The sequence below is a fragment of the Lepidochelys kempii genome, chromosome 10 (genome assembly GCF_965140285.1).
Source record: "Lepidochelys kempii isolate rLepKem1 chromosome 10, rLepKem1.hap1, whole genome shotgun sequence".
Classification (NCBI taxonomy): Eukaryota; Metazoa; Chordata; order Testudines; family Cheloniidae; genus Lepidochelys; species Lepidochelys kempii.
Genome location: NC_136389.1, coordinates 29,136,628 through 29,162,478, shown reverse-complemented (window position 1 = coordinate 29,162,478; position 25,851 = coordinate 29,136,628). Strand labels below are relative to the sequence as shown.

Below are 25,851 nucleotides of genomic sequence, written 5' to 3'. Positions count from 1 at the left end.
AGGTGACCATGAATTATATCTCACTCTCCTGAGGATAACACAGAGAGATAAAGAACGGATTTTGGTTGAATGCCAGCAAACATACACTGCAATGCTTTGTTCTACAGTGATTCCCGAGTATGTGTTACTGGCCTGGAGTGATAAAGTGTCCTACCATGAAGGACGAAATAAGGCTGCCCTCCCCAGAAACCTTTTGCAAAGGCTTTAGGACTACATCTAGGAGAACCGCAAATGCCAGGGCAAAGTAATCCTTTCACATGCTTGCTTTTAAACCATGTATAGCATTTTAAAAGGTACACTCACCAGAGGTCCCTTCTCCGCCTGCTGGGTCCAGGAGGCAGCCTTGGGTGGGTTCGGGGGGTACTGGCTCCAGGTCTAGGGTGAGAAACAGTTCCTGGCTGTCGGGAAAACCGGTTTCTCCGCTTGCTTGCTGTGAGCTATCTACAACCTCCTCCTCCTCATCTTCTTCGTCCCCAAAACCTGCTTCCGTATTGCCTCCATCTCCATTGAAGGAGTCAAACAACACGGCTGGGGTAGTGGTGGCTGAACCCCCTAAAATGGCATGCAGCTCATCATAGAAGCGGCATGTTTGGGGCTCTGACCCAGAGCGGCTGTTCGCCTCTCTGGTTTTCTGGTAGGCTTGCCTCAGCTCCTTCAGTTTCACGCGGCACTGCTTCGGGTCCCTGTTATGGCCTCTGTCCTTCATGCCCTGGGAGATTTTCACAAAGGTTTTGGCATTTCGAAAACTGGAACGGAGTTCTGATAGCACGGATTCCTCTCCCCAAACAGCGATCAGATCCCGTACCTCCCGTTCGGTCCATGCTGGAGCTCTTTTGCGATTCTGGGACTCCATCATGGTCACCTGTGCTGATGAGCTCTGCATGGTCACCTGCAGCTTGCCACGCTGGCCAAACAGGAAATGAGATTCAAAAGTTTGCGGTTCTTTTCCTGTCTACCTGGCCAGTGCATCTGAGTTGAGAGTGCTGTCCAGAGCGGTCAGAATGGAGCACTCTGGGATAGCTCCCGGAGGCCAATACCATCGAATTGTGTCCACAGTACCCCAAATTCGAGCTGGGAACGTCGATTTAAGCGCTAATCCACTTGTCAGGGGTGGAGTAAGGAAATCGATTTTAAGAGCCCTTTAAGTCGAAATAAAGGGCTTCACTGTGTGGACGGGTGCAGGTTTAAATCGATTTAACGTTGCTAAATTCGACCTAAAGTCCTAGTGTAGACCAGGGCTTAGTCATGTTATCGGATCTCTCAAGTCATCTAGTTTCCCTTTAAGGGACATTGTAATTTTGGTAAATTACATTGAGCAGAGTACAAACATTTAAAATAATTGTGATAACAAGAAAACAAGCACATATGAAACCCCATTTCAGCTCCTGTGAATCAATTCATTATACTGCATTTCTAAACATTGTGATCAGTTTTTACCAATAAGAGAAAATGGGGTGACAGGGTATGGGGGGGGGGAATAAAGCAGGTAATAAGGTATAAGAAGGTGTAAAAATCATTTTGCTGAAAAATAGTAGCTGCTGTTCTCCTAAATCATTGCTTGTCTGACTCAGAAATCATCCTGTATGACACTGTGCCCCTTTCTCTGCGTCTCAACCTGCCTCACAGAGGTTTTAAGTGGATCAGACAGTTAAACAAGGCAGTCTACAGCCATCTCTTGCTGACAGCAATTTCTTATTTAGAAAACCTTGATCTCATTTATAGAGAGTTGAGCTTCATTCCACATCTCTTGAAGTTTTTTTGATTGACATTTTTAACAAAGCTGCACACCAAAAGTTCTGAGCATTTAAATGATCCATCATTGATCAGGTGGAAAAAAAATCCTGCTTTACCTAGTGTTGACTGAATATGCATGCACAAGTACCATATGATTTCCCTTAGCTCAGATACTGCATGACCCCTCACAGCTATATGATTAAGTTCCCTTCTTACAGATTCTTAATCAGAACAGAGGAAAACCACTTTTAAAAATATTGCCATGATATTTTGCATATTTGTTTGTGCTTTATTTCTTACTAATAATTATAAATTGGCAAATAATTGGTAACAAATCTTTAAAATATAATAGATTTCCACCCGCTTTCTGTTTATAAAATGTTTGTGGATATTGTGATTTGTCTGAGTTTCATTATTTAAAATTATTCCCTGAATAATTTCTATGAATAATGTTTGGTCCATAGTTTGTGCATAAGAAGGTCATTATGACTATTCAATTTCTGAAATTAGAGATGGTTTGATTGAATGGGATGGATCATCTGATTTCATTCTGCCCATTGATGGGGTTAGCACAGCTGACAGAAACAGGTCTCAGGTGAGAATGCTTGTGAGTAAGAATTCCATACTTGCTTGGCACAAATGCTCTACAATATACAATTAAAATCTGCTGTTCTGATGAATATGCCTGCTGATAAACTCCCTTGCTAGAGTATTAACAGAAATCAATTAGAAAATAGTGTGTGACGGTATGGAGCAGCCCCACACTGGTACGGCGGGGGTTAATCCTTCCCTCCTTGCAGAAGAAGCCCTGCCCCTGAGGCTCTGCCAAGCATGTTCCGCCTGGAAGTCAGGTATAAAAGCCTGCAGAGCTGCTCACTCAGGGCAGACTGCTGGAGGGGATGGAGGCTTGTCACTCTCTCCAGCAGAAGAGTGGCCCACACCCCAGGATGCAGAGTCCAGATGCGCTGCAGAGGGGAAGCAGAGGATGCCGTGGATCTGGGTGAATCTGAGGAAGGGGTAGGAAGTGACCCAGGGAGTCCTTCAAGGGAACAGTGCTAAGGTCATTCAGGCTGGCGTGTTTAGGAAGGATCCCCATCGGACCACTAGTGAGGAGAACTTGCCACTAACAGGGCCCTGGGTCGGGACCTGGGGCAGGCGGCTGGACCAGGTCCCCCTACCTCGGCCACCCACCTTTGAAAGGATGTGGCCCCACACAGTGAGGTAGGTGGACTCTGGTCATTAGGCCGTACGGCCCTAGGGGTGTCTTGTATGGACTCCGGCCTCTAGGCCGCATTACCCTGCCTAGGAGTGCATTGTATGGACTTGGGCTGCTAGACCGCATTTTCCCACTAGGGAAGGGGAAGTAGATGGACTCTGGCCCTTGGGCCACACTGTGCTAACTACAGAGGAGTTTAGAACATGGACTTGGGCATAGAGAGGCGGTATTACCTCCAGCCCCCTTGACTTAAGGGTCTGTCGAGGTACTAACCCTGCCACAGTGACACAGACCAAGTTAATTTGGTTAATAATTCAAATTCACTGTCACTGAAAATGTTTTACGCACTTTTACTAATAATGGGTTCCATTTTTTAGTGTTCAATTAAAAGATTTTATGGTGGATAGATGGCTCAAAACATTAATAATCGAGTAGTAGTTCTTCTAAATTGCCAGCTCAAATCCTCACCAAGTTATTGTAGACAGGAAGCCTTCCTATAATAGGCACCTTTGTAGGTAGTCTTAACAAATACGCTGTAGGACTGTGAATAAATCTTGTTTGTTTGTTTTTTAACACTAGATGTTGGCTTTCCATGGCAGGATAGAGGCACATTGGTAGAACAGTGAGGAGAAGCTTACACAGGTATTTCTTGTTCTATACCCCTTCCACAGATAAACAGAACTATTGTATTCAAGTTCCAAAAAGTGACATGGAAGAATGTAGAACAGTTGCTATATTATGTCAAACTGATGTTTCTTGTTCAGGACCCTTTCAAACATCTGCTTAGAGTGAAAAAATATATTTTCTTAGTATTATAAACATAGGATAAAAGAGAGAAAAAATATTAAAAGAGGGAATTGAAGAAGCCAGTCCAGGGAAATGAAGAGATACTATGTTAGTTTGGTGTAAAATGCTTTTAAATTATGTTTTATAATCTAGACTAGCTTCTCGGATGATGTTTCCTTCATAAATAAAGCCGTGGTCTATTGATTTGTTTTCAATATTCTATAATAATTCTTTCAGCTACTGGTAAACTAGGCTTTAGTCATTTTTCTATCTACCTTTCAAGGTTTTGCCTACGTGAGAGAGAGAAAGAGACAGAAAGTGTGTGTATATGAGTTGTAAAAGGATAGTGCAAATATTTTGAGCCAAATTCAGCCCTCACATGGCCAGGAAGAACTCTCATTTGAGTCAATGGCCCATAGTCAAAGTCAACAGCCTTTATTGCTGTTTATTTTTATATGTTTCCAAATATGCATCATAAAGCTCTCTTCTTTTTGAAATCAGCATGCTGTCTGAAGCTATATAAGTTATTTAAAAAAACAAACTGATGCTGTTCAGAAATGTGTTTGAAAGGTTATTGGCTTTCTTTTAAACAGTTGATAAAACTGTGGAAAACCTAAGTCACTAAGTGGCACACTAATCCCGTATCTAATGAGGGCAGATCATCCACCTGCCTCGTGCCATCATAAGTAAAGAGATGCTCAGATATTCTTTCTTAGGTGGACTGAGGGGAAATGATAGCTGTTGATAAACTCTGTTGATGTGTGAACCTTTTATTATACACTGAATTTTGCCATTCTGTATCAGAATATAGTATTAGATATCCTCTCCTAATAAGACTTCATAGTTAATCACAATGGCCTAGAGTTTTAAAGGTATTTAGATGTTGCTCCTCTCAGTGTCGCAAAGCCTAAGTGATTTCAATGGCAAAGGCCCATTTTCAAAAGTGATAGATGCTTAGGAGCCACAGTCCCAATGACTGAGGATAACAATGCCTAAATATCTTCAAAAATCTGCATTCACATACTTTAAAAACCATTATATTATATGGAAATGACACAGAAATGAGCGGGTCTATATCCCAAATATCGGCCAAAGTCCAGCAACTGCCAATCACTGCCATCCAAAGGAATCTCTGGCAGTTCCAAACCTACTGGTGGCACCAATGGGAGGCAGTATTGTGTTACTGTTCCCAATACACATTACATGGATGTGAAGATGTTACAGTCAAAGCACTCAGCATTATGTCAAAAGTGATGCTGAGGAATCCTTAACCATCCAGTGGGCTGAAAATGACTGATATGGATTAATAAAATATATATAACATCCGGAGACAGCATTTTTTAAAAGGACATTTAAAAGTTCATTGCAGTGTCAAGTTTCAAATAAGTTTGATAGTTGTTTTTGTGGCATAGCTTTCCTACATCATTAAGCTAAGCCACAAAGAACTCTTTTTAAGAACCTGTGATTACCACAGTTATAGCTGCTAGGGCAACCATGGATTAAATGAGTAATTATACAAAATATTTATTTGCTTCAGCTTCATACACGTGACTGAGTTACATACTGTTAAGTGTCTGTACTAAAGTATCTGTATTTTACATTACATTTTGACCACATTTTAAAAATAGATTTCCCAGGTTTTAGCTGTAATACATATTCCAGTTTTGGTAGCCATAATGTGAGCTGACACCATCTTCATTTGCTGCCGTGTTTAAATATTCTTTTGCTGACAGAAAAGTGTCAGCAAACAAGTGTCATCAAGTTCACTGAGGAATGTGGTAGTTCTGGCACCAAGACAGGTCTTTCTGAACAATAGATGTGCAGTATTATGCAGGTTCTGTATCTGTTCTAAAACTCTTGGTTGTTTGCTTACAATGCCCTGAAGAAGTGGTCAGACCTTTTTGTGTGGTACAGTGTCATCTAGACAGATGGGCATGAATGCAAGTGCCTCAACTGTGATTTCAGAAGGTAGGGTTTTCATTCAGGAAGTACTTAACAGATGTCAATCCAGAGTTAATATGCCTATGAATTAAGAGGATGCTCCATTATTAGTACAACTCTAGGCTGGATAAACTCTTATGCTGTCATAGCCTTTGACCTTTGGGGCCTACAATTGAGGGCCTGGGCCTACAATTGAGGGCCCATGCCTGCACACATCTGTCTAACCTGCCATACTACCACTAATAGCAGTTTTCTGACTGTAGTTTATTTTCTTATTTTATTTGAGTTATTTTCTCTTCTGGTTCTCCTTCCATCTTCTAGTTCAAGTCTTAATTTCATTCTCTTGCTGCTGCTTTCACCCTTGTTCACTGTCTAGTGACATGCTCATGTAGGTCATAGATAGGTAATGGGAGCCTCATAGAGAGGCTCCCATGGGATGTTACCCCAATCTTAAGGAGGCACAGGAGTTGTAGGGCAGGAGCAGATGTTGCAGCCAAATAAATGGCTGTAGTGGATGACATGGATACACAGACCCCACAAATCTTACCACACAGGGCAAGCCCTGCCATGGAGGCCACATACTAAAAACTTTACCATGACATACACACAGTGATGCCATGTAAAGAGGCAGAGATATATATCCTATGGATGGGCCCTCTCTCAGATTAATAGTGATAACATATCGGTCCCATTGGGTACCACTAGAAATAGGATAATTTTGCAATTATTTCCAGATAACTTCTATTTTAAGGTTTCAGAGTAACAGCCGTGCAAGTACTCCTTTTCTTTTTTCTATCTTAAGGGAATTTTTTAAAAATGCCTTGAAACAGCTTTGAAACTGCCTGAGTGTCTGTGGTATCAGATAGGATCTGGACATCATTCCTAACTAGCTTAATGAGGTTTGGCATCTGGTAGGACAAGCAGTGCTTAAAAATTACAACCCCACCGAGACAGACCACAGTCATGTTCACTGAATGGAAACACTGAACAATTGCAAGTGTATCTAACATTATTTGTTAATTGTATTTATCCAGCATTTATCTGCAATAAACAGGCCAGATCCTCAGCTGGTGAAAATGGAGCCATGTCAGTTTATAGCAGTTGAAGATTTGGCTCTTGTTTAGGTCACTAAGTGTATAACAACAAATTGTTGCTGTTTTCTCTTTTAGCCTTTAGAATGGGGTCACTGGATTTGACAGCTTGCTTAAATGTCAAAGTCAATATTATCTAGAGTTCCAAAGAAGAAATGTGAGCCTGAAGTGTGTCCCCACTAGCAAAAAAATCACACTGTACCCATATCCAAATCCTCAAAGTATGCTATTTGCTCTTTGGTGAAATACATTTTCTAGTGGACTGAGGTTATATGGTAAAAGAACATAACCCCAGAACAAAGAATAGCAGCCAGTCAAGCTGTCACAGCACATTAGTGAACCTTTGTCACTTAAGTGACAGAAAATCTACATCACCAGATCTCTTTGAACTTTTGCAGCACCAGGCACTATAAAGTATCTGACACTATGACAGTGCTTGTAAGATAGTGAAAAAGGATTTCTGTTGGTGATGAAATAGCTGTTGGCCGATATGGCCATATTCCAACTGAGGAAGACTTGTTCCTATTAACTGATACCCAACCTACTTCATTGGCCTAATGCAAAGTGTTGACAACCTACATGAAATGATCGTCCTTCTAAAGGAAATTACTATGAAGTATGCAATCAAGCAAAGCACATGGAGATCTATACTGAATGGTTTGATCTGCTGCTATGACTGCTGAGTGCTATTTTAGACTAGTGCTCTCCCTTAAGACCTACTTTCATAGCACCATCATGCAGAAGAAATCAAACGTTTATTACTTTCAACGTATACTAATTGGCTGTTAGCAATCCACGTAATGGATTAATGGTGATATAATTTTATCAATCATGTCTGACTGCACTGCTAAAGGGAAAAGAGATGTTACTTAACTACTGTAAATAAAAATCTCTCTAAAAAGCGTTGTTGGTAAATAAAACAAAGCTCTGTAACTATTTTTTTTTTCTGAATTTAGGTTTGGATGGCATATGACAAAAATGCTTTTCACGTTGAACAATACTGTTTAAGATTACCTTTTATTTACGTAGTCCATTATGATTTAATATGTATATATATTTCCCTTTGGTACATTATCTCAAAGGATCACAAAAGCCCTTTAAAACTAAGAGGCTAGTGATAAACAGGGAGTGTTAAATCCATAATTGAAATGCAGCCGTCTATGGAATAAAACAAGAAAACTGCTTAGCAGTGCACAGTAATGCTATGCTGCAGTTAGTACATGAAATGTAGAATATTGTATCCAACTGTAACTAGAAGAGGACTTTTAGGTAGGTGGAATGTAATTTGTCCAGTATGCTGCAGTTAATACTACCTCTACTTTGCCATAAAGTACCATGGGACCTTTAATGTTGGCAAGTGATACAAAACTCAGTTTTACTTTATGATTACTATTATTAATCATGTTTATTATGGTAGTCCCTAAAGACCAACCAAGAATGGGGTCCATTGTGCTAGGCACTGTGTAAACACAGAGTGGCAGATAGTCCTTGCCCTGAAGAACTTACAATCTAATACGCAAGACAGACGCAGGTCAGGGAAAGGGATCTAAAGCACAGTGAACAATGTGATGGTGGCAAATATCATGCTAGGTCCATGATTTTTTTTTATTTTTATTTTTTTTGGTGGGGGAGTACTTAATTGAGGGGGAGGGGTTAACCTAAATGTAAAACGAAGTGAAGGGAGTGGGGATGTTGAACAGAAGTGGGGGAGGGGACAAAGCAGGGTAGAAGAGTGTGAGAGGGGTAGAAGAGTAAATGGGTGGGGTGGAGTGGAGCCAAGGTGAAGAGACTCTGAGGGGTGGGTAGGGAGAGGGTTGGAGCAAACAGCCAATCTGCAGTCAGAAAAGTTCATAGAAAACTGTAGAAAATTGTCTGAATGTCCAAAGGTCCTTACTTGGGCTGCTTCTGCAGGAGATTCTTCTGGTTGGAGTTTTGGTTGATTCCTCTCTGCTGTTTTCCCTCTTTCAAAAGATGACAGCTCGTGAGTTACAGTGACTTTAAACAGGCATTGTTTCCATTATGACTCAGAATAAAAATGCCACCTATTGAATCATCTGTATAACTTTGAGCAGCATCTTGGTATTCATGTGAGATATTTCATCCAAAAACAACAGCAGCAAAACCGCTTAGTTTGCTAGATCTGACAAGATCACAGCATAAGATAGTATGATTGCATGATTTTAGGGTTGATGCACAAAATGTTTTCTGTTTTTTTTTCTTCCCTCTTGTTCATATTAGGTGGAATTTAGCAAAGTCAATTTATGACTAAATCAGTCAACTTTCTGTGATGTTAACCTCATTTTGTTGGTGAAAAACTGATCCATCTGTTTTAGGAATGGAGAAAGGGATTATTTTTAATCATTTGTAATGTATAGAAATTAGCTTGTAATGTATAGAAACTGTGTTCTATGTTTAGAACCCTGCCAGAGCATCAGTTACATCGACTTAAGTGCTGTCCACACCGGTGCTGTCAGTAGGAGACGCTCTCCTGCTGACATAACTTTTGCCTCTCACAGAGGTAGAGTGATTATGCCGATGGGAGAGCACTCTCCCGTTGACATAGTGCGTCTTCCCCAGACGTGCTGCATCAGTGCAGCTGCGCTGATGTAACACCATAGTGTAGACTTGCCCTGAGTCTCAGAGCTCAATCAATTGACTCAGGCTCACAAGGCTCAGGCTGTGGGGCTAAAAACTTCACTGCAGGCGTTCCTGCCTGGGCTAGAGCCTGGCCTCTGAGACCCTCCACTCTCACTGGGTTTCAGAGACCAGGCTCGAGCCTGAGCAAAAACATTTATACTGCTATTTTTAGCCCCATAGCCTGAGTCATTTGATATGGGGCCTGAGACTCAGCACTGCAGATTTTTCAGAAGCTTGGGGAAAATAATCCACCTTTCCCATTTGTATTTGGCAAACACTGATTCACTCACTCTCTGCTCCCTTACTTGTGGAGCACAAATCAACTTGTTCTTCCTTTTCTGCCTCCTGTATTGTTATAAGCATTGCTGGAATGTATGATTTACTATTCAGGACAACAATAGTAGCTGACCAAGTAGCCTTAGAAGGCCGTTATGTGATTACAAATCTGTATGTTGTTCCTTGCATTGTGTATAGAGAATGGGATGTCAGTGTTTGAGGCAAGATGTCCACTGCTTGATTGTTTGTTATTTTTTGGTAAGCGTCTCAGAGGCCTTTGGCTATAAGGCATCTAAAAGAGTCAAATTATTTTAAAATCCACATTTAGTGTGTATTTCCAAATGAATTGAAACTATTTAACAAAAGAAAGAGAAATAAGCTCTCTTAGAAAATGTTAAATAATACTTTTTAAAAAAAAACCTTCTTTGCCAATTTAGTCCACTTCTCTCCTTCAACAAGTTAAATCACAAAGGTTAAATGTTTTTGTCCTCCTGTGCCTGGACATTGGATTCTCAAATTCAGAGATGACTGTAGTCTAGTGGTTTGAAAACAGGACTAAGAGAGAGGAACTCCGGATATCTAATCCAAGTTCTGAGAATGGCTCCCTCTTTGTCTTGAACACTTTCCTCAGTTTCTGTGACTAAAGAAATAAAAATATTATAAATATTTGTGTCAAAATATTGCTGTGAACATTAATTTGTGGGGCCCAGTCCTAAAAACACTTAGTTCTGTGAGAAACTGACTCATTCAAATAGTCCCATTGCAGAACAAGACTGGTCATGACTTCCTGTCACCTATTTTGTCTAGTAGGCTACATTCTCTGTATGAAATAACGTCTTGTGTTAAAAATTAAACTTTGTAAAGTTTAGAGAATGAGTCCATTTAACAAACAACAAACTGTAGCAGAGTTTTTAAAAGGCATGATGTAGTAAGAGAAAGAGAGTGCTACTAAAGATATGAAATATTTCCACACTAGTGCTTGAAGAGTTGCATTATCGTAACTGAAGATATCACTATAATACTACGCATGTTGAATGCAAGAATTGTGATCAGAAGATAGTCTACTAAAAAGAAATAGGCAGAAATAAACCAAGAGAGTCTTTGATATCCACAAAATGAAAGCTGTGTTATCAGAGCAATAAAATACCAGATAAATGATAAAACAGGAAGACAGAACTGTTGAGAAGCTTCATGGGAGAGGCTTCATAAATATAACAATTGGCAAGGCATTGCAGATACCTACAAAAGGGTGATCATCTGCAAACCTGGGCTTAAAACAAAACAATCTTGGGAAAAGTTGGAGTAAGAAACTGAGAATCAGGACCTCCTGGCTCTTCCATGTGCTCATTCTGTAACCTTGAGCAAGGCAGTTAAGGTAGGATGTCACTTAAATAAAATGGGTATATATTTAACTCTTTTGATGCTTAATGGTTGTAAAGCTCTTTGAAATCCCAGATGAAAGGTACTCTAAATGTATTGTATCTTTATTACCCTTTACTATTTACTACCCTTAAAAACTCCAGCAATGACCATGAAAACAAAAGGGACGAAATTGCTATAAATAATAATTTAGACAACTTGCTACTTCCAAAGGCAGTCCAGAAATGGTTTTAGTTTTCAGTGCCCAAAAGGAGCTACCCCTATAATGTAGGTTATATCAAGGGTAAAATAATGGGTCAGGTGACTGTCTAACAGGTTGGATTTGGAAAGAGCAGAAGAATTAAGAATCACATTTTCAACCTGAGGATTTATTTTTGATAGAATGAGCAAAGAAAATCTATTCAGCCACGCTGTGTGCTTCGCTGATTACTGGAAAGCTTTTCTCTGTACCTGTCATACACATACTGTAAATAGATACTGATGCTTAATATGAGTTTCTCAGCTCACATAATTGTATTAGAACAGAATTCATACAAATGTCAGAAGTCAAAGCTTCAGAATGAATGGTATACTTGTTTGAGATTGGAAAAGGCCTTTGACAGGACTTCATTCACATAGCAAGACTGAATTCTTTCTCTTTATAAGATGATAATGAGAAAAGATTTCCATCTCTGTGCAGATGGAGTAAAAAATAGGGACTAGCCAATTAGTTTGGTATAGTTATTTTTTCTCTGAATTACAAATTGGCCAAAATCAGAACATCAAACGTATTTTTATATGAAACTTCAAATCCGAATCTGACTCTACACTTTTATTTGAGTTGGATTCAAAACCAAAAGATCTTTTATTCCATTTCAAATATACCTGAAATCTTGTGAGATCACCTGTGTGGGGAGACTTCTACCATTTGGTGCTTAATTCTTACCTGAACACCTTTACCAAGATTTAAACTCTATTAAATCTGAACCTAAATTCTAGTTAAGCTCTGGAATAGGCTTCCAAGGGAGGTTGCGGAATCCCCATCATTGGAGGTTTTTAAAAACAGATTAGACAAACACCTGTCAGGAATCATCTAGGTTTACTTGGTCCTACCACAGCACAGGGAGCTGGACTTGATGACCTCTCAAGGTCCCTTCCAGTTCTACATTTTTATGATTCTGTGATAAAGCATAGTCTAACCCCCTGAATAATAGACTCCTTGTGCTCCTGTACAGAGTCTCAAGCAAGAATGGACTCATGGTTTTATCTACACTTGGGGCATGATTCCAATTTGTAAGTTGCAGGCCACAGCTCCCCAGCACATCAGGAACCTCACTAAACATGACTGGTTGAAACTTGCCAGATACAATGCTGCTTTTGTCCTTTCCAGACCCAAATCTGCTACCATAGATGTATCCAGCCTTGTCTGAATCTGATTGATCTTGTCCACAAAATGTTTGACTCTCTTTCCAAGCAAAGGAGTCCAGATTCATCAACTGGGTTGGGTAAGATTTCATTGATTTGGTTCTGCTAACAAAATGGTGGCAGAACAGAGCTTTGCCTGTACAACAGTATGAGGTTTGAAAAGCTCGCTGGGCTGGTCAGATTAAGAATCTGACGTAATCTCTGTCACCTGTATATACTAAAGTGACATCTGAAGATGACACATACAAAGAGTGTACAGGAGTTACCGCATCACTGACAAAGAAAACAGTTGACTGTTATGCCCTATGAGGCTATCAATATTGTGGGTTTGATATCTCTACAGAATTCTCTCTGCAAGAAACCTAAACCCCAAAGGAATGGGTGCAAAATTGAGTTCTGACTAGAAGAGATGACAGACTGACCATAATGGAGGTGTAATCCTCATGTCCCCATCATCAATTTCTAGGAAGTGCCTGAAATAACCTTGAACCCGTGATTGTCTGGTAGCCATTATATCTCTAGTTTTTACACACGGGCTGTCCTGCACATGGATGTTAAAATTACCCAAGGTGACAGTTGTGACTGTAAACCAGGAGTCCTGACTTCCAGCCGTACTCTCCAACCACTAGAGCACAATTTTATGAGACAGTGTTGCTAATCCACATAAGCATATCTTTCACCTACTTCAGAGTGTGGTAGATAAATTGATAATGGATATAGGATAGGAGGTAAATGGAATGCAAGAGTACACAGCAACCAAATGAGTTAGAGTGGGGCAGATACTAAAATGAATGAGGTCTTTATGATTGAGAGAGCTTATCTTGAAAGCATCTGCTGCAGTGGAGTCTGGGATCTGGACTCTGAGAAGATGGCAAAGATACTAAACACAAAAGGGTGATCAAACTGCAAAGTTTGTCTGAAAAGGCCCTTTGTATTCGATTGCAATTAGTGTATATTCAGTGAGTGTCACTTTCCCTAAGTAGCCAGTAGAGGAATATGGCACACTGCCAAAGAAGTCAGCAGGCAGAGTTTTTGCATTGATCCCACATATTTATACAGGGTCATTTATACCATCTGCTGTACAGCTGTCTTTTTCAGGGAAGAAATGTGAACACCTGGTGATATCAGTGTTGAAAGACTGTTTAGAGGGGAAACACCTTTTGCCTCATTGAAAAACCATGAAAAGAAAGAACCTTGGTATCTCAGAAGCTGACATTTGGTAATAAGGAGGGAAATAGTGAAATCATACCTTTCACTGGTGGGTGGGGGGGAAAATGTGAAAAGTAATAATGTGTCTAAATCCCCCTGTTTACTAAGTGTGACTGGCTGTTCCAAAGTAACGTAATGAAACTGTGATCACTGATCATTAAAAAGGAAAGCCAACAAAATGGTATCACTCATCAGCAAATAGCTGTTATAAAATCAAGTTAGTAGTGTTTAACAGGCCAAAAAACGCAGTCCTTCTGAGTTATCTTCCTTTATGTGATCTTCAAAGTATATCTACAGTGGTGGTATTACAGGCAAAGTTATTACACTCAAGATTTTTTTGAAAAGTGTGAGGTTCTTTTTGTGTCTTCCTCCCCCCGGTTATTGTACATGCCCTGATAGGAAGGTAAGTCAGGGGATGTGACCATATTGATTCATAATGAGCAGAACATTCTCCACCAATAGGAAACATTTTATTCAGCACTCCTTTTCTCTATATTATTATTTCTATAAAGCATGCATATAATGCTGTAGATTTACTGGGCACGTTTCATACATATGCACTTTGGATATCTTCTGCCCCAAACTACTTCGAATCTGAATAATACAATAGAAAAGAACAAAGAGAATACAGACTGTGTGTCTGTGTGCAGTGGAGGTGGATGGACTTTGAAGCGTGGGGGAAGGTAGACATCAGTTCTGTGATAGCAATGCTGCATGTGCTTCAGATATTAGATTGTCATTTTTAAAGCTTCTTCATGTAATGCACCAGATTCTGGATTAGTTTGACTATGGTGAGGTTGGCAGAGTACGGAAAGGGCTAAGGAACATAGTAATGTCTGGACTGAGAGTGATCCTAAATCATCTGGCATTGGGTCTATTTGAAACATACTGTACAGATCAAGACTTTAATTTTATAGAAGAGTTGCTTGTTTGTTCAACTACTTCCAGAGGCCCTGTCACCCTGATAACTATTAGTCTTGGAACAGAAAATTACAGCTCTGACTAGGATTGATATTTCAGTGAGTTTGAAAAATTGATGTGAGGAGTAGTTTCCCGAACGATACATGTATTTATGGCTATTGCTGGAAACGAGATCTTAAGGCCATTTCTTGGCCCAGAGAAGATTTTCAAAAGCATACTTGGTAATTAGGTGCCTAACTCTTATTGGAAGTGCTGAATTCTTTAGTCTGCAACTTTGAGAACTCAAAATGTACGGATGCTGTAACGCTGAACCCAATGTCTGTGTTTCCTGTGGTGGTTTCCATTTTTCACATCATATGCAATAATTGTCCAATAGTACTAAATCTAAACAGATGCAGTCACTGTATTCTGTTTAAATAATGACTGATTATTTAAAACATACCATTAGGATACAATACATGACAAAGAACACCTGCTTTAAAAATATAGGTTTAGAACAGCTTTTAACCTTTAATTATGTGTTTTAATAAGTGGATTTTCTAACTGAAAATCCTGCAATGTTCAATGATATATCCCACTGAGTGTTGGCAGAAATAGTTGGGACTTCTTCACAAAACCAGCTTTAGTGTAGTCAGGGATGGGGCCCCATTGTGGTAGGCACTGTACACACACATAACAGAAAGATGGTCCCTGCCTATGAGATCTTACAATTTAAGGACAGGTCTTCACTACCTGCCGGATCGGTGGGTAGTGATTGATCTATCAGGGATCGATTTATCTTGTCTCATCTTGACACGATAAATCAATCCCCGAACACACTCCCCATCGACTCTGGAACTCCAGCTCGCAAGAGGTGGAAGCGGAGTCGACGGGAGAGCGGCAGTGGTTGACTCACCGCCATCCTCACGTCCAGGTAAGTCAACCTAAGATACGCTGACTTCAACTACGCATCTTAGGTTGACCCCCACCCCCAGAAAGTAGACCAGGGCTAAGTGTGTGGATGGGACAACAGACAGATACAACATATGGACAGGGAGAGCACAAAGTAGCAGGTTTGATTATGCAGTGTTGTTGTAGCTATGTTGGTTCCAGGATATTAGAGAGACAAGGTGGGTGAGAAATGTCTTTCATTGTACCAGCATGTCCCATACCTGAAAAAGAGCTGTGTGTGGCTCAAAAGCTTGTTTCTCTCACCAACAGAAGTTGGTCAAATACAAAGTGATTATGACATTTATAAACAACTGTCATAGCGCACCAACTGCCTTGCCAATTGTTTTTTTAGGTATCACAGCAGAGGCAAGTGTGACGTGAGATCTTAGAAGTGGAGAAACTTCAAAGATTATTATACTGAGATGTGCAAGACTCTGTGGGCACATGGGATAGTCATAGCCTATTGTGTTGCTTGCCCTCTGAGTGGGTTTCCTATGGAATTTGGAATCACTGATGGATAATTCATGCAGAGTCCCAATGAAGGTTATGCAGATACCCAAACCTTTGATGCTTCATCCCCAGGGAGAAGGGACATTGACTGACTTTGCTTGTTTCATGAGGCCTGGAGAACAAGGCCCCACACTGTGTAAAGAGCTAGCCTGGTCTGACTCAAAGGGAGACTTGCTCTGGAATGAAGAACTGAAAAACTTGTGTATGGACCTACTAGGATCCAAGAAAAATTTGGCTAGAGACCTAAGGGGATGCCCTTGAGGAGACCACAGAGTGGGCAGAGGTGCAGTCAAGCAAAAATTGGATTGATAGTCAATAAAGGCTGGCGCTTTTGGTGAAATGGTCAATGGTGGGATATTACAATCAGATGATAGGTGGGGCCAGATTAAGCCATGAAAGGTCTCAAAAGCTAAGACAAATAGCTGACATTTTATTTCATGGAAAAGGTTACAATAATAAGTGAATCCTTTCCCGCATTTTGCCCTGATCTCTTAAAGGGAATGTTAAGTTAAATTTTATTTAGGATCCTATCTTGTTCACTCCTAATTCGGGCAAATCTTCTTAATGGGAGCTTTGTCAACATAAAGAGTAAAGAATGCAGAAAAGGACGGTGAGCGGGTGACTTTCCTAATCTGCACCAAAACAATGTCCACATGCTCTGCAGTGGCCAAACTTCTTGCTGGTGTTTGGTATTATTAACACAGAGACTAACAATAAGAAAACATAAAGTTCAGTGTAAGTCTCTTCCCCAAGCTTGGCTGTTCCTAGGATTCCTCCCTCTGGACTGATCAGTTCCTCCCCTCCGCAACTCCTTTTCCTCTAGAGAGCCATTCCCTCCTCCTTTATATCTGTGAGGGGTAACCAGCCACCTTCCTCACTAAGTCAGTGTAACCCACTTCATATTTCCCCAGGAGGATCAGCTCCTGCTCTGAGTGTGAGATGGTTTCAAGCAAACACTGCTAGCCTTTTACAAGATCCTTTGAATTTCTTAAGTTAATACTTATTACCCAGTAAGAGAAACCACTTCCTGCACTACTAGTACTAGTGGGACCTGTGGCCCCTTCCACCTAAGCACATGGAAGGGAGCAAAGGCATGTGAAACTGGGGCAGGGAGCATTTGCTGCCCTCTATTTGTAAGCTTATAAATGGCCTTTTGATCCCCTGCCCCATGAGGTCAGAAGAAGCTGAGAGCCTGAGGGAGGCATTCTCCAGAGAATGCTTCCAGCAGGACCCCATGAATATCCATCTGGGAATTAATGCTGCTCCAGGCATCCTTAACACCCACTCCATGCCTGCATTCCCTTCAGGGAGTGGAGACTATTGAATGGGCAGAGGAAATGTCTGGTGCCAGGGAGCCATGCAGCATGCCTTATTGATAATTAAAATCAGAAAAGATTAACAAGAACATTCAGTAGAGTTTAGCAGAAACAGCCAGCAATTTTGCAAATGTAACCGTTGAAAGCTCCACAATTCTGGTGTATATATATTGTCTTGATTAAACAACTTGCCAGCACTATTTACAACAAGAGCTGGCTGAAAAATGGGATTTCTGTGCCACTGAATATGTCAAGATTTTTGAAAAATAAAAACCTCTGTATTTTTCAGAAAATTTTGATTTTACAAGAATTTCAATCAGAAAATCTTTCCAATGGGAGTTTCCCAACCAGGTCTAATAAGTGCAAGTATATGCTTATGTTAGTTCACTATTTTGGGATGAGAGTTATAATTCGGCATTGTGGAATGGCTAGAAGTCTCCAGCATTAACTGCAATAGCCATGCTTCCAGGTTGTTTCTAAAGCCTCTGATAAAAATTTCAAGTGGTTTATGAAGTTATCCAAAACTTTAGAATTGTACGACTGGCAAGAAATACCAGATCCTCTATTTGTAATCTAGTTATGGTGATTTATTATACATTCTGGTGTTTCAAAAGCTCTTCTCTATATATTTTCTTCCAGTTAAGTAAATTAAATAAAATGTAGCATCACATGACAGTAAGAGAAGCGATACAGAAAATAATGGGCAATACGGTATTGATATATGTTTGGTGCAGTAATAGCAATATGTCATCAATCATCTGTGCTCATGTTTGATGGCATCATGTAAACTAATTCAGGGTGGATGTCCTCTGCTTTAACCTTGGGTGTGTTTGCAATTTACTCTGGAGGAAAGTAATAATCCTTTATTAACTGGTAGGTGTGAAACATGCTGTATCAAGGGGGGAGGGAAATTAGAATTGGTGTCAGAATGTGTCCTGAGACAAAATTGTTTTTGTTCTCTGCACCTTTCTCTGCAATCTGGTGAACTAGAACAGTCATTAAACATTCTGAACTCTCTCTCAGGAGAGAGAGAGAGAGAGAGAGAGAGAGAGAGAGAGAGAGAAATCATAAAGGCACACACATCTTTGATCTTGCTACAGCTTTAATTCTAAAGAACCTGCATAAGATAGCATTATGCATTAAGACACTTGTAATTAGGTACTTGTAGTAATGAACCATTCTCAGACAAAATAGTTCTGTTACTCATTTTCCATTAACTGCGCTGCGAGTTTATTTGCTGAGAACTGGGTTTAATTCAATTAGCAGGAATTGAGACATTTACAACACAAGGTATATTAGCATAGCACTTTGTTTGTAATGAAAGTCAAAAGCATTTATTGGAAGAGCTAATTATCAGAGATTTTCCTTCTTATAATAGGAAAGGTCTATTCAAAATTTTAGCACTCTGTTTTTCAAAATCCCTTAAGCTTTAATTAATGGTGAAGAGAGAGAGGAGATGCATCGAAGAGGTTCAAAAAGGTCTTCTCTTAAATTCATAATTGAGTAAAACCCACGGATTTCAAGTGAAAGGGGGAAAGTTCCTTTTTAATTTGAAAATTCTGCAGTATCAGCAGCCTTTTCCATTTTAATAGGTAAGCTAACAATGAAGTAAATTTACCAAAGAGGAAAGATGCCCACTTTTGATCAAGAAGAAAATTTATTTCCAGGAATAAGGATTAATACATTCTGTAACATACTTGTGTTGTGTGCTGATCTGTTGCAAAGATACAAGGTTCTATATAGATAGTGTAAATTCCATAAGCCATGTTACAGTGAAGCAATTCAGATTGTCCTTAATTATCAAGCAATTTTTTGTTCTGGCTGTTTAGGAACTTTTTGTTCAAGTACCATTTCTGCCTGTTACCTTAGTACAATGTGTCTGTGCTAAACATTGAACTGATTAGTATGCCTCCAAAGAGGCAAAATGCACAAAGACTGGAATGAAGGTTCTGCGGCCTCTGATAAAACATGTTCTCTTGCTACCCGTCAGTTTGCTTCTAGATCTTCGCATGGTCTTGCAAGTGTATATATCATAATACACAATTTTGGGTTTAATCCTATTTTCAATCAATGTCGATAGCCAAACTCTGCATAAAATCAATGGGAGTAGGATCCTGCCCAGAAATAGACTAATATAACCAAATATTCAAGGAAGAATTGTACATCCTTCCTAAAAGCCTTTACCTAAATCAACTGAAACTCAGTAGTATTGCATTGGTTCTATCAGGGCAGAAGACTAGACAACAGTTTGTTTGTTCTGTAGTAATAGTTGCTTGTTACATAGAAAAAGGTTTTACGTTTGGTAAGGTCAAAGTTTCCACTTTTAAAAAGTCCCTCATCTCCCCATTCTCAATGAATTCCATCATCTTGCCCTTAAAGATTCTGCTGTTCTTTTTATTGAGTAGTTTTCTGTCTATGCCAACATTCAAGCATCAGAGGCAGCCCTGAACCAGGGCTGCTGTGTCATTCCTTAAGTATTTAGCAACAGAACAGCAATTTCTTTTAATACACAGTTGCTTTCCCTGCCTGCAGTTCATTCCATTGGCTCCAAACTAAACATTGCAAAGTTTGGACTGTATCAGGGTGAATCACGTTTTCTTCTCTTTTCTAGTTCATCTCATACATTTTTAGTTTTGTGAGAATATTAAAGGAAAACTTAGGAAAAACATATTTGCCAAACCAAGAATGCAGTTAATATGACAGCCCAAAGTAATTTTTTTTCCTTTCCTACTATAAATCCCCCAGGAATAAAAGCAGCTTTCTGTGGAGATGCTGAGCGCAAAACCAGCTTACTTTATCCAGAAATTAGTATTTCCTAGTTTGCCGTCTACAGTTTCTATTCAAAACAAATTCATGTACTGAGATTTGCTGCTCAGTAAATTACTGTTGAGGTCTTATATTAACATAATTCTAATAGTAATCCGTTATTTGTGTTTACCAAGTATAACTGATATTTACTGTACCAAATTGCTCTAGTTTTCTGCATTAGGATTTGTTGCATTGTATTAACATTTCATTATTATTTCTGTGTAAATTACCACATGAACATTATTATTTGCCCTTTCTCCTCCTTTGTCTTTCCTTAATAAGAATTTCTGGGGTGCTGGTTGCTGCTAAATCAGTTTCCCTTATGTTTAATTCCTGCAGTTTGTTTGGTGGGGATTGTAATTACAGCAGGGCAAATATTTCAAATAAAAAGAAATCCACCATGAATATTAGTTTGACTATTTAAATGTATTTGCTTTGACAGTGTTTGTACCGTTTTTATGTTTATTTTCTACAAGATGAGTTGACCATTGCATAAGTTTGCTGGCATCAAATTTTAAACAAATATTTCAGAATATTTGCAAAAAGAGAATTTTGAATTTGTAATTGTGAATATTCACATAAAAAAAGAGTGAGGCTTATTCAGTCATGAGACAGAAGCTACCGTACGACTTCTCCATCCTATGAACTAGCCGCACTTGTTTGGAAGCCCACTCTGTTTCAGAAAAGTTGTTTAAATCTGTGATTTCAGATATTCCTAATTTTTGGTAGGCATTACATGACCTTAGACGTTGCACTCCTTCCCCATTGTCTGATATTAGGTAAAGAATTTGTGTGACTGGTCTTCATCGTCTCTTGTAACCCACCTGACAATAAATCATATTTTCAGTGCCACCCATTGCGTGGCCCAGTTATGTCTTATATCTTGTCACCAGAGCAACCCTACTCAAAACTGTGAGGGGCATATTAGGAGAATTTGGAGTGTATGATTTATTTTTTTTCAGTGAATTTAGTGCTTAAGTGGCAGACTGTGTTGGCCAAGCTATGGGTGAGCAAGCAGAGGGAGGTCATAAGAAACTCTCTCTAACCTTGGACTCTTGGCACAAGTGCAGTTCTTCTGAGTGCAGGGAGTGGTCTCTGTTAGTGCCCCACCCTTACCTTCTCTGCCCTGACTAGCATACCTGGCTACCTGCAGGGGTAGCTCATGCTGCATACTCTCAAGCGTGATGCAACAGATGCACTCACTATGCACCAGGAAGCTGCAGGAGGCAATTTGCTCCCTTTAGGGTAGGACAGCACCACGTAACCCCCTCACGGGCCTATGATCACTTGGAGTTGAGAAAATACAGCCCACTCCCTAGGACACCAGTGTCTCTAGAGCATTACTTTTTACTAACTTTCTGAATACAACTTTCCTTTTAGCTTTATTTAATGCTACCTCAGATGCTAATGAACTGCAGTTCTCACTGATGAGCAAGTTAAAGTAATGCCTCAGTGATGTTGTTTGGCTCTCAAAATTAATTATTCTTATTAGAGCATGCCAGCCTGGATTCTCTCTCCTCATCTGCTGCACTGTCAGGACTGGAATGGAGACGTAGTGTATGTTTATCAATCTGTTTCTTTCCTTTTGTATTTGGTAGTCTCATTCATGACTTCTGAGTAGCTCTGAGTGTGCTCATTACCATTGTTGTATGGTTTAATTATTATTTATTATTATCCCTCAAACAGTTAGGCTTTTCATCACAGCATTGTTTTATTAGTGTGTGATTTTGCTCAGTGTCTTTTTTTCCATCTTTTAATCATCAAGGCTGTCATTGATTCATGCTGAAGTAAACATTGATGTTTTTCCCCCCTCTCTTTCCCCAAAGCATTTACAAAATACTCCAAATGTAGCTCAGCAGGATTCTGGTCCTAACTCAAATTAAATGCCATACACTGGATTTGTTTATCTCTTCACATCCTTCTATCACAGATGTTTGTCCTTTGGCTTGTTCCTTTTTCTAATTAATTTTTTATTAAGGTTTGAAACACCTTCTGTCTAGCCAATTTCCCCCATCTCAATAGGTTCATTTCAGTCCCACTCACCTACGGTGATTTCCAAAAACAGAATGTTATTTACTCTGGTTGCGAGTGACCTTTGCTTCATTAGACAACAAGGTTTGAGGAAGTATGTATTTTGATTCTATTAGTGACACTGGGGGTTATATTTCTATTATTGTTGAATGAGAAACTGGCATACGGAGTTCTACAAATATGTCAGACAAAAAAAAAGATCAGGGATGGTGTGGGCCCATATACAATGGAGAAGGTGAGCTGGTAATGGAAGATGGTAGGAAGGCACAGCTGCTCAATGCCTACTTTGCTTCAGTCTTTTCACAAAAAATAACATGACCAAATCACTCACAAAGTTATCAAAAACAATACAAGAGAAGGGATGTAGACCAGGATAAGTAAAGAACATGTCAGATCTTCTGACTAATGTGAATGAATTCAAGTCAGTGGGGCCTGATGCTGAAGGAATTAACTAAAGAAATCTTGAAGCCACTGGCAATAATATTTGCAAACTCATGGATGACCAAAATTCCAGGAGAGATTCCAGAAGACTAGAGAGAGGCTAATGTAGTGCTCATCTTTAAAGAGGGGAAAAAGAAGGAGCCGGGGAACTATAGCTCAGTCAGCCTGACCTTGATACCTGGGAAGCTATTAGAGCAATACATACAACATTCAATTTATGAATATCTGGAGGATGAAAGGGTGATCACTATCAGCCAGCATGGATTTAGTAACAAATCACGACAAACCAGTTTGATTTTCTTCTTTGACAGGGTAACTGCTTTGGTGGATAGGGAGAATGTGGTGGACATAATATACCTAAATTTTAGCAAGGTTTTTGACACAATCCCACATGACATAAGTGGCTGGAAAAATGTGGGCTTGGTGAAACTACCATTAAGTGGATGGTTAAACAACTGCAAACAATGAGTAACTATGAATGGAATGATGTCAGATTGGAAGGAGGTCTCAAGTGGGGTTCCACAGAGATCTGTTCTGGGTCCCATGTTACTTAATATCTTTATTAATGACTTGTATGTAGGAATAGAGAGCATACTGATCAAATTTGCAGATGACACAAAGCTGGGGGGCCGGGGTTTTCAAACACTTAGAGGATAGAGCTAAAATTCAAAGAGATGTTGATAAGTTAGAGAACTAGGTAATAGACAACAAAATGAAATTCAACAAAGATAAATGTAAGGTACTACACTTAGAGAGCAAAAACCAAACGCACAAATACGGAATGGGGGATAACTAGCTTGGCAGCAGTACTGCTGAGAAGGATCTGCAAGTAGTGATGGATCACAGCCTCAATATGAGTCAACAGTGTGATGCTGTTGCAAAAAAAAGCAAATGCAGTTTTGGGTTGCATTAACAGAAGCATAGCATGCAAGTTATGGGAGGTGATAGTACCACTCTATTCGGTGTTGGTTAGACCTTAGCTGGAGTACCGTGTCTAATTTTGGTCACAATATATGGAAAGGATATGGAGAAACCGGAAAGGATCCAGAAGCGAGTGACAAAGATGATCAAAGGGATGGAACGCAAGCTATATGAGCAAAGGCTGAAGAAATTGGGTATGTTTTGTTTGGAAAAGAGAAGATTAAGGGGGCCATGATAGCAGTCTTCAAATACTTGAAAGGCTGCCATAAAAAAGATGCAGAAAAGTTGTTCTTTCTTGCCACAGAGGGCTGGACAAGAGCCAGTGGAGTCAAACTACAGCATAGCATATTTAGATTAAATCTCAGGGAAAATGTCCTAACTCTAAGAATGGTAGGATAATAGAACAGACTGCCTAGGGAAGTCATGGGCGCTCCTTCACTAGAGGTTTTGAAAAAGAGGCTGGATAGCTATCTGTCACAGATGGTTTAGACTCAACAAATCCAGAGTCTTGTCTGGGGGCTAGACTAGATGACCCTTGCGGCCCCTTCTAATCCTATGGTTCTATAATTCATGTAGCAAATTATATTATGTTGGTCTTGGTTCGCAATCACTTTTGAACTCTAATGACAGAGGATGTAGGGCCTGAAGAGTGATGTAAGGCAACTTTCCATACTGGTATCTGAAGCCTCATCCTTATGCCAGCACAAAATTATAGAGAGGTACTTTCAAAATCAAGACAACACTAAAAAAACCATAACTGACCTGATCAGAGCAGGACAAGTGGAAGGCAACCAATAATAACTTAAAATCAATTATTTTGCTAAACATTTCTGACAGTAACCTTGTTTGCTAGACCATTCTTGGAAACCAAACACACAAAAGGACAAAAATGCAGTGAAAGTGAGTTTGTTTTAAAAATGAATGTATATTGATGGGAAAGAAATTGAAGTATTCAGCCAGCTCTAAGCAGGACTTTCCTTTCATCTAACTGAAAAACATGTTATGCCTAAGACAACTTATGCAAAGGTTTTGAAACTGTGTGTGGTAGAAAGTCCATCTTCCCCTTTTCTCCCCACTTTTTCATTTTCAGGACTAGGACAACTTCTTCCAATTTCATTTCCTTGAAAAATATTTCACAAATACAAGGTTTGAAGTATATGGACATTTATTGCAACAGTGGCTATATGCATTTAAGCTATTGTCGTGGATATAAAGAAAGCATAGGAAAATGCAAGCTAATGCATCTGGGGGAAAATAACCCAAAACACACACAATGGGACAGAGAAATCCAGGAACCTGTAATGCTGAGATAAACATAGAAGCAATAGGGGCAACAGATTAGACCATGAGGTTGCAATGTGATAGGTTAGCAAACAAGACCAGTACAATTTGGGACTGCATGCTCCCCTTCTCTATATTCAGTTCTGCTGCTACTGTACCTGGATTTCTTTATTAATTTCTGGGCAGTGTTGTTACCAGACAGACATTAAAAATATGAAGGAAGTTCCATGAAGAGAAACAAAAATGGGTAGCGGGGAATGACTTATGAAGAATTATTAGAGTGGCAAAATATATATACATAGTATGGCTGAGTTACTGCTATTGGACACAGCCTACAACTACTTGAAAGAGTGCAAACTCCATGGCCAGTGAGAAGTTACTTTTGAATAATAAAGTGTAATGGCAGGAGAGGCTAGTTGCCCTGAGTACATATCCGTCCAGGACAGTAAGCATGTATTTGGTGCAGCTAGACCCTTCCACCCATGTCACCCATGCCTACACTCTGTTTTTAGCAGAGTAGCTTGATCCTAGCCAGCACAGGTATGTCCCCTCGAGCTGGGAACTGCAGCCCCAGCTAGAAGTGTAGATGTACTTCTAGCTAAGCTGAGACAACCTGAGTAACAGCACCTTGGTGCAAATGACATTGCTTAGCATTAGGAGGCCTTTTGTGGGGTGCCCACCACAGAATATAATATTGTAGGTGTGATCACAGTGGACTTGTATAGAAACAGTCTGCTACCTCCCTTTCCTGTAATGTGATAATAGCTGTCAGTGATGATTTCCCACTCTGGAAGGAGAAATTGAATATGCCTTGTCACCAGTAAGGAGAACAGAGAAATCCATAATATATGTTTACCTCTGTGTCCGTTAACATTGGATGCACTCTATTTCCTGGTATAGGAGTGGTAGTGTCCCTCCTGCTGAGGAGAACAAGGAAAACAGGGGTGGGTGAGTTGGTTTGAGCTTTACATTTGTGTTCAATATCACATTAGGAGTCATTGGGACCACTCACAAGAGC

The 25,851-nt window shown here is 39.8% G+C and overlaps 1 protein-coding gene across 11 annotated transcripts in view; it reads left to right on the top strand.

Annotated features, from left to right (window-relative positions):
* Positions 1 to 25,851, top strand: part of RBFOX1 (RNA binding fox-1 homolog 1) — a 2,430,619-nt gene that overhangs the window by 654,720 nt on the left and 1,750,048 nt on the right. The window lies entirely within an intron of this gene.